An 8,532-nucleotide genomic window follows, 5' to 3' on the forward strand; every position below is an offset into this window, starting at 1 on the left:
TATATATATATATATATATCTCAGGCTTTTATCCTTTTATGTAAGATATTGATAACACTCTTCCTATAATGCAATAAAGACATCCTCCTCATATACTACTTAAGATAACACTCTATTACGTTCTTATAGTACATGATACTACACGGAAGTATATAAAATTCTTCACGAATTAATGAAATCGGGATTTATAACCTAGAAGTTAATGGCTTTTTATACATTAATTGGCGGATCTAATTGAGAAGGCTAGCGTGAACAGAACTTTCGATGCTTACAATCAGTTGTGTTATGGTTGTAACGCGTTCTGATTTGTTCGCAGCTAGTCGTTCGACGAGTGAATTTTTATTGCCCTCATCCGTCGCGTTCGTTTTTGCTACTCTTCAGTTGTTTATGACGTTTACGAGAGAGCATAGAGATATTTGATGTTGCGCTTTATTTTCGAATCATAAACGAAACTGCTATCCGCGGTTACACGTGTCGTATTAAATAGTACGTGATAACTCTTCCTCTTTTGTGCATAGAATATCTGTGTACCTACATAAGAATGGTAATTAAACAAATGTATAACAAAATGGATACATTTGCCTATAGATTATTATTAAAAGTCCAAAATAAAAACTTTACAAATAAATTAGTGAAATTAGGAATTAATGTTAGATGTCGATCGTTATACTACTTCGAATGCAAAAGTGTTGTAATTAGAAATTTTGCATAGTACGAGAATGCAAGTCATCTAGTATAATAATAGAGACTGAACGAAACAGTAATTTTCTTGGATTAAAAAAAGAATCCAAATTTAGATTTGGATTAAGTATAATAATATATAATACGATGGTAACTCTTTTAATATAGTGAAATTTTGGGATTGCACGATTTAATTCGTACATATAAAAAGAGAGATCGCGTGGATACAGAATCTCTTCTTTTCTCTTGCCACATTGATGAAATTCTCCCATGCCGATGCATCAAAGTGCAATTCTCGACTCGCCTCGCGAAAGTATTTTTCATCGTGGAAGAGACGCGTTTATCGTCCGATTTCGTTTTAGGCTGTACTTGACATTTCCGAGCGAAATGTTCCAGGATCAAAATTGTTCCATATTCGAAATTACGTAAACGAGATAGGTCGTTCCGAACAAAAAGTGTGATACGCGGGGATTCATTTCTTAACGATCTCCGAGCAGTTGTGTCATTAACTTTATTGCTGTTTCTCTAACTTCGTTTACATTCTAATTCTGCAAGGGAATACTCTGCGTCTCAGTAATTATGTCACTATAAGACGTCCGCGTGAAATAATAACTTCCACTTTGTAAAGTAATTATATGCAATTTTTTTTGTACGTACGATGAAGGATATCCGAACAGAATAAAACTGTATTTACCATTTATTTAGACAATTAGCATTTTTTTTAACTTGGTCATTGTTTATCGGGCATTGTATCTGGCATGTGTACATTATTATTAATTATTATTTGAAAAATTAGTTCACTGCTTATTGCGAGTATATACATATATTCTGACGAAGGAGAAGTTGCAGGAGAAAAGATTGCGTTTATGAATGAGAAGCTTAAAGTTTTGTCTTAACATATTATTGCGCTAATAAAGCACGCAAAATGCTTAATAAGTGTGTAAATTGAGTTGCGTCTTTATGAAATTATAAAAAAGTTGGCATGCGCGTGTAACAGGTGGTTTATAGTGGCGATTGTTTCGCTCGATATTCGTAAGACTGATCGAAGTTGGTTCTGTAAAAACTTCCGCGGCTATAGAGCTCGGTGACGTCAATTGTAGAGATTTTGTCAGTCAAATCGTAGTAAATCAGAACGATTTGGTAGCGATAATGCGATGGTTTAGCCGTTACGCTAGATAATTTTCAATGCTCTTTATTAATCTTGTCGAGAATTTATTCGTGGCACAACTTGAGCGTTCCAGTTTATAAAGATTTAAACGCTGCAAGTCTGTGAATAACGCTTTCGTATTACTCATGATGAATTACGAAGAGAGACGAATTCAACGTTTGCGAAGATTGTTATATAAAAGAATAGAAGGTTCACCTTCAAGGGGGGATAGGCAATCCTTCTGTTAAATCCTCCCGCATTATTATGTCGGTGTAACCGGAACGCTTTAAAAATGTCTCAAGCGTCGGTCCGCAAGACGTAAGACCATCCGAGGAATCGTGTATTTCAACAACACTCCGGGTTCCCTGCATTAATAACGCGAGATAGAGTAACGGGCATTCGGACGGTTAATATTGTAAAGTGCAATTTATCGCGACACGCTTTTCAAATATGAGATTCGAAGTATCGTTTTCTGACCGTTTTTTAAGGAGTTTATTTATGCTTCCCGAGTCTTTCGCATAATATGTCGATGCGCACCAACACTTTTGTCAGATATTTTTGCCACGCTGGCCTGTAAATCACTTGTCATACACTGCAATGTGTCGCGAGTATTATCGATCCGTCGACCAGGAATTCAGCGATTCATGTTCCACTAATTATTGCTATCTTCGATCCCGCCTCTTTGGTGTGCCGGCCACGTGCACGAGAGCGAAAATGGAAGGAACGCTGTGAAACCAGTATCATTACGCAGTAGTATACAAACGAATACTGGCTTTGTGCGTGCGTTTTGTAAATGCATCCATGCAACGCGAAGCGCTTTGTTATCACACTTTGGTTCGTTACTTTTCCGGACAACTCGCTAAACCGTAATTTCCTAGTTCTCAGCGGTAAAAGCGGTCTGTCGTCAAATTTAACCGTTTGTACAAGCGAACGCGCGTTTTTTAAAAAAAAAACTGAAAAAGTATAGAGATGTAGATTTAAATTTAACATTTATTTACTTCAAAATTATCATTGCGGAGAGTTAGGTATTAACAGATAATATGACAAGAGTTGATATACCTCGGAAAATAATTTTTAATTTGAAGACAGAAATAATTATTAATTTCTTATAATTAATTAATTTCGTATAAAATATTTTGCAGTTTGAACAAAACAATTTCTGTCTATTATTCTTACGATTTATTTTCAAAAATTAATTGAAAATGTTGATTTTTAGATTTATTAAAAAGTATTTTGTAATAATTTATAGGCAATTTTGTAATATATTTATAGGCAAATTTAAATTTAATTTTTAGAAAATTTGGATTTTTTTTTGCGATTTTTCGAACAACTCGCTATAAATTTTATTTTCTCAAACTTTTCGATAGGTCGTTAAATTTACTATTGTAATGTTATTATAATTGTTTAAGTTTAATTAATGTTTATTAATTAAAATTATTTAATTGCAATCTTTAAAGATTAACTGGAATTCTAACACAAAATTGTGCTCAAAATGATTTCTTATCGATTTACAAATGATTAAAAGCATAATCAGTTTACACATAAACTGATTTGTTGTAAAATTTTACAGCTTGAATAATATTAATATTTATTGATCAGAGATATTCTGATTTCTTATTAAATGTTGTATATACTGTGCCAATTAATTGATATCAGCAAGTAGGTAATTAATAACAAATTTAATTGTTATAAATAACTTAATCTCTCACGCAAATAATTTAATCTCCTTTAAAATTAAATATATTGAAATATATTTGACTAACTAAATCAACGTAGGATAAATTATTTATTGTATTATAGTACATTACATTAAATTCATAGCATTAAACGTCTTGTTTTAGTTCGGAGCTCTTTTATTTTACTGATTTTATTTATCTATTGAGCCTTGTATTATTGGTTAAGATTAAAATAAATTATTAAATTTATAATAAACTGGTCTTTATTAGAATAAAATTTATCTTGGTGCATAAAATTTCGTGATTTTAACTTAAACCACAAAAAAATGAATTATCATTTTCTGCGATTTTCTTTTCATTTTCTTGATCTATTAAAGTTACAAAAACGTTTTCATTTAATTAAAATTATATAACTTCTCTTTTTTTTGGGAATGTAAAAATTTAATATTAAGTAACAAAAATTAATAAATTTATGTAAATATTTTCTCATTTATTAAAGTAAATAAAAGAATTTTGCTTTTCAAACATATATGATGATAGAATTGGGCATGTTTATTCATCAAAATTAATCTTAAATAACAACATACAGATTCAGTATTTATCTTACTTGTAGTACGTTAAATATTTCGTAGGAACAACAAACTGGCTGATACATGATTTATTTGTTTATAAGTTGCGACATATATTGCGCTATACATGTATAAGTGCCTATGCGAATATGCTGAGACGTGATTGCTCCATGTCATTATATTATCCTTCATGGTGCGATTGCGACAAATACTATAGATATTGCTAAACGCGATTCCCTACAAACAGATAATTATTACCACCAATAAAAAAAAAACTTTGCGATTTCAACTCCCGCTTAACTCTTCCTCAAGTATTCGTTAGGTACTGAAATATAATCATTTATTTAGATTCAGATACGAATATGTATTTACTAATTGTATTCTCAAGATAAGACAATCGCAAAAATGCTTTCTGTCATCTAAATTATTCACAATGCGGCGCGTTACCACATTGTGTGTGAATTATTTGTTGCAGGCAAGAATCGAAATGACAAGAAAAGAGAATTTTAGATTATCACTTTGTTGTGATAAGAGTTAATCATTTTTCTAACGCTTGATCTTGGGTGTTTCTAAAAGTTTATACTTATCACTGATATATAAATGTAATTTATTTGTTTATTTTTGCATTGATATTTCACAAATAATAATATACAAATCGCTGGATATAGCAGTTAAATGACAAATACGGAAGATAGTATAATTATCGATTGTTCATTAACTCTTTGGAGTTGATGAAATTGACGCCAAAAGTGATACAGTTACTGACATCGGATCTGTGAAATCTAATATATGTTGATTAAGAGTCACTATTAGTTAATTTTGAGTAACCAAAATGACATAACTTATATTTAAAAAAATGATTATATAGTAAGTTTATGTTAATAAGAATAATTCAAGTTTGCAGATGTAACATAAATCAAATTGTTTAACATTTTTGTAAAATTGCTACAATAATAAATATAAGAATTAAGAACTGATAGTAAATTCAATTAAAATAAATATATTTTTTACCTTAATATTTTTACCTTACATTTTTATCTTAACATTACTTCACAGAGGAAACTAATTTAATAATTTTTACACATCAGCATCTTTTGTTCCAATCAATCACTGCATAAGGAATCCAATAGATCATTTTCGTAAGAATGTATAAATTGAATGGATCCAATAGACTTACGTTATATCAGCTCCAAAGAGTTAATATTCAATTTGAAACTTAAATGAAATATTCGGTATACATTATGACAGCGTCAAATATTTTTGATTGACGCGTTAGCGACAGTTTGTCTAGCGCACTCGATGTTGACTTTTTTGCAGCTCATAATCTTGTGTTATGCAATTGTTTTGTTTACGTTCGCGTGATAAGGCTCGTGCAGGCAGGTAGCGACACAAGCTGCTCGGTGTGTCGTCCTATCATTATCTCTCCAGACGCGGTAGCAACAAGTGCTACAGAAAAGACGATCATTTGCTTTTAAATGACATTAAATGAATATCGGAGAGCGCAATTAATTAACTCTCGCATTTATTATTTCGTTAATGTATTGGTTATTTAGCGAAGCGGTTTATACTTGCGAAGTAAAAAATGATAGTTAATTAGGAATATTGGAATAATAAATTATTTTGTTATAACATTTGATTGTTTCTTTAATCATCTGAATTGAATGTATTCCAAAATTTTCCATCAATTTAAATGTAATTTGCCGATTATTTTTAAAATAAAAGCGTGAAATGATACGCAAACCATTGGATCGCGAATGCTTTGAGTTTTGAGTAACGAACTTCTACGTGCAATTGTATATTGATATTTACACATTGTGATAGCAATTAATCAATTTTTTTCGCGAATGAATGTTAAGCGAGTGTTATTGTAGTAGCGGAAAAAAAGTTACACTGATAATGACTATGTATAAAAATGATAACTAGATATACAAATTTTATAAGAGAATTAATGCAATAATTGTATTTTGTAGTTATTTTAAACAGTTAAACTATTTTACAGTTACTGCAACTATAAAATGATTTACTCAACTATATATGTACCTTAATTTTATATATAAAATTATAATCATTTTTATTATTGTTATACCACTATACTTTTCTCTCAATCAAAGCCCTCTCAAATTAAAATATTTTACAAGTTTTTCCAAACTTAAGTTATTCTTTATTTAAATAAATTTTTTTTAGGCAATATAATTGAGAGATTATTGTGAGGACGATATATTAATAAACGCTTGGATATTTTTAATATTAAGTTTATTATAATTAAGAAGCTGGAAAGTTTATTATAAAATACCTGGTATTTAATGATGCATTAAGGCATAGAAATAACTCGTAAATCTTATAGTTCTTTTTTAAGAAAATATTTGTAGAAGCTTCAAATTTATTCAAACTAAATTATTCAATTAATAAATGTTATTAGATTAAATAATTATACAAAAATGGACCTTTTTTGGAAATCTGAATAAATGAAGTGTTTTTCGATAAATTTTTTTGTTTGAAAACGAATCCGGCCACGGAATTGACTTAACACGTCAGCTTTTTCAGAAAGTTAAGGTTAAATGTATCAAGATTGGCATTTTCGACTATATTTATCTTTTTTTTGCGGCTAAAGTAATTTTTTTTTCAATTTTGTTTATGCCACTTTAAAGTGCTGCAAAAAGCTGTCTTTTAGCTATAAAATAAATTTATATTTATTGCATATAATACAATTATTATAATGCGTACTATCAGAGATTTCATGTATAATTACATTTCCAAATATTCTTATTGGATAGGAACGAGTTCATGCACTTTGGCATTCTAACTATCCCGCGAAATTGTTTATTTCTTACTATTATAATTCATGTACATACATTTTATACATTTATGAATAGAAATTATATTATTTATTCAACATGATTTATAATATGCTAATGCATATGAAAGAAAATCGTACTGTAATAAATATAAATTTATTTTATAGATAAAAGATAATACTCTAAAGTAAACGAAATTGAAAAAAAATTTTCTTTAGCCGTAAAAATGTGTAAATAACCAAAAACGCCAATTTTTTCACACATTTAACCTCAATCATTTTCTCGGAAACTTGTTGTGTTAGGCCAATTCCATGGCTGGATTCGTTTTCAACGAACAAAAATCCGTCGTACAAAAAACACTTCGTTTATTCAGTTCTCATACGAGTGTTAAATTGTGTTATTGAATTTATTGTATAGGGGTTAAGTGGTGAAAGACAAGAATAGAGAGGAAATAATAAATTAAGACTATGTGAGAATATAAAAAGATACTGTTATTATTTAAATGTTAAATCTTTATCTAATTTCTTTTATATGATGTTTATATCGTACAGACAATGAAAATCTGGAAGATATAAAAATTTTTTAATTTAATTTTTTAAATATTTATGTTTATTTCTTTCTTTTTTTTCCCTAACAATTTTTAAAGAGAATTTAAAAGTTCTATCACACATAAGTATTTGGACTCGATTCGAATCCCTTGAAACATGTTGTCAAACACAACAATCTAAAAGATATCTATTTTTTACATTGACCTAATTTCAAATTTAAAGGATGAAACAATTCCTCAAAATTAATGAAGGTGAGACCAGAATATTTTCAAAATATTAGATTTCTGGTAAATCTAAATACATAGTTATAAAGTAGGGCAGAGCGGGGATATTCTGTAAGTTTTAACTTTAATGTAATATGAAAATTTACGGCGGCAAACAATATATCTTTGCAGTGACGTGCTTAGAAATACATTATACAATCATAATTGCTTTTAATTCATGTATTTATTTGAAAAATTAAGTGTCAATAATTATTAATTATTAATAATTTAATAACGTGCATATTTTATTATTATATAATTATCTTAGATTATTTATTTATATTTATTAAGTACTTAATTTTAGATTATTTAAAAGAATAAAGTAACTCGGAACTGTATTTGATATTATCTTCAAGTCAAATAATAACCATGTGTTAATAGTATTAAAACGATGGAACTATATAAAATATGAATCATTGAATAAATTTTTAATTATCACTTTCTATGATTCCAAATTTATTGTAGAAGTTCTATAATTAGAAGGTTAACAATAATTATATAATGCATTTATATTGAATTTATAAGAGAAGAATAAAAAACGGGAAGATTTTTTTTATATATAGTGATGATATATGATGATATATATAAATTAAATAATTTTCACGTAATAGTTCAAATTTTTTATTAATAGTCAATTTTTTATAATATTAATTAATTGTTACAGTGTACATCTCATAGTCATTTACATATAAAGTACTTATTCGAATTATTTAAGCTAAAAAATTAATATGTAAATATTAAAAATTGATACCGCGTATGAAAAGAAACGTAGTTACAGAACACGAAAAAATTACAATAATGTTAATCATTTAAACTTTGAATTTGGTATAATTACAGTAGTGTTTGAAATAAT

At 28.4% G+C, this 8,532-nt stretch overlaps 1 protein-coding gene across 1 annotated transcript in view; it reads left to right on the forward strand.

Annotated features, from left to right (window-relative positions):
- The window catches only part of LOC108750426 (protein CEPU-1-like), a 235,076-nt gene that overhangs the window by 901 nt on the left and 225,643 nt on the right, over positions 1 to 8,532 (forward strand). The window lies entirely within an intron of this gene.

This window comes from Trachymyrmex septentrionalis, unplaced genomic scaffold (genome assembly GCF_001594115.1).
Source record: "Trachymyrmex septentrionalis isolate Tsep2-gDNA-1 unplaced genomic scaffold, Tsep1.0 scaffold37, whole genome shotgun sequence".
In the NCBI taxonomy this organism is placed as follows: domain Eukaryota; kingdom Metazoa; phylum Arthropoda; class Insecta; order Hymenoptera; family Formicidae; genus Trachymyrmex; species Trachymyrmex septentrionalis.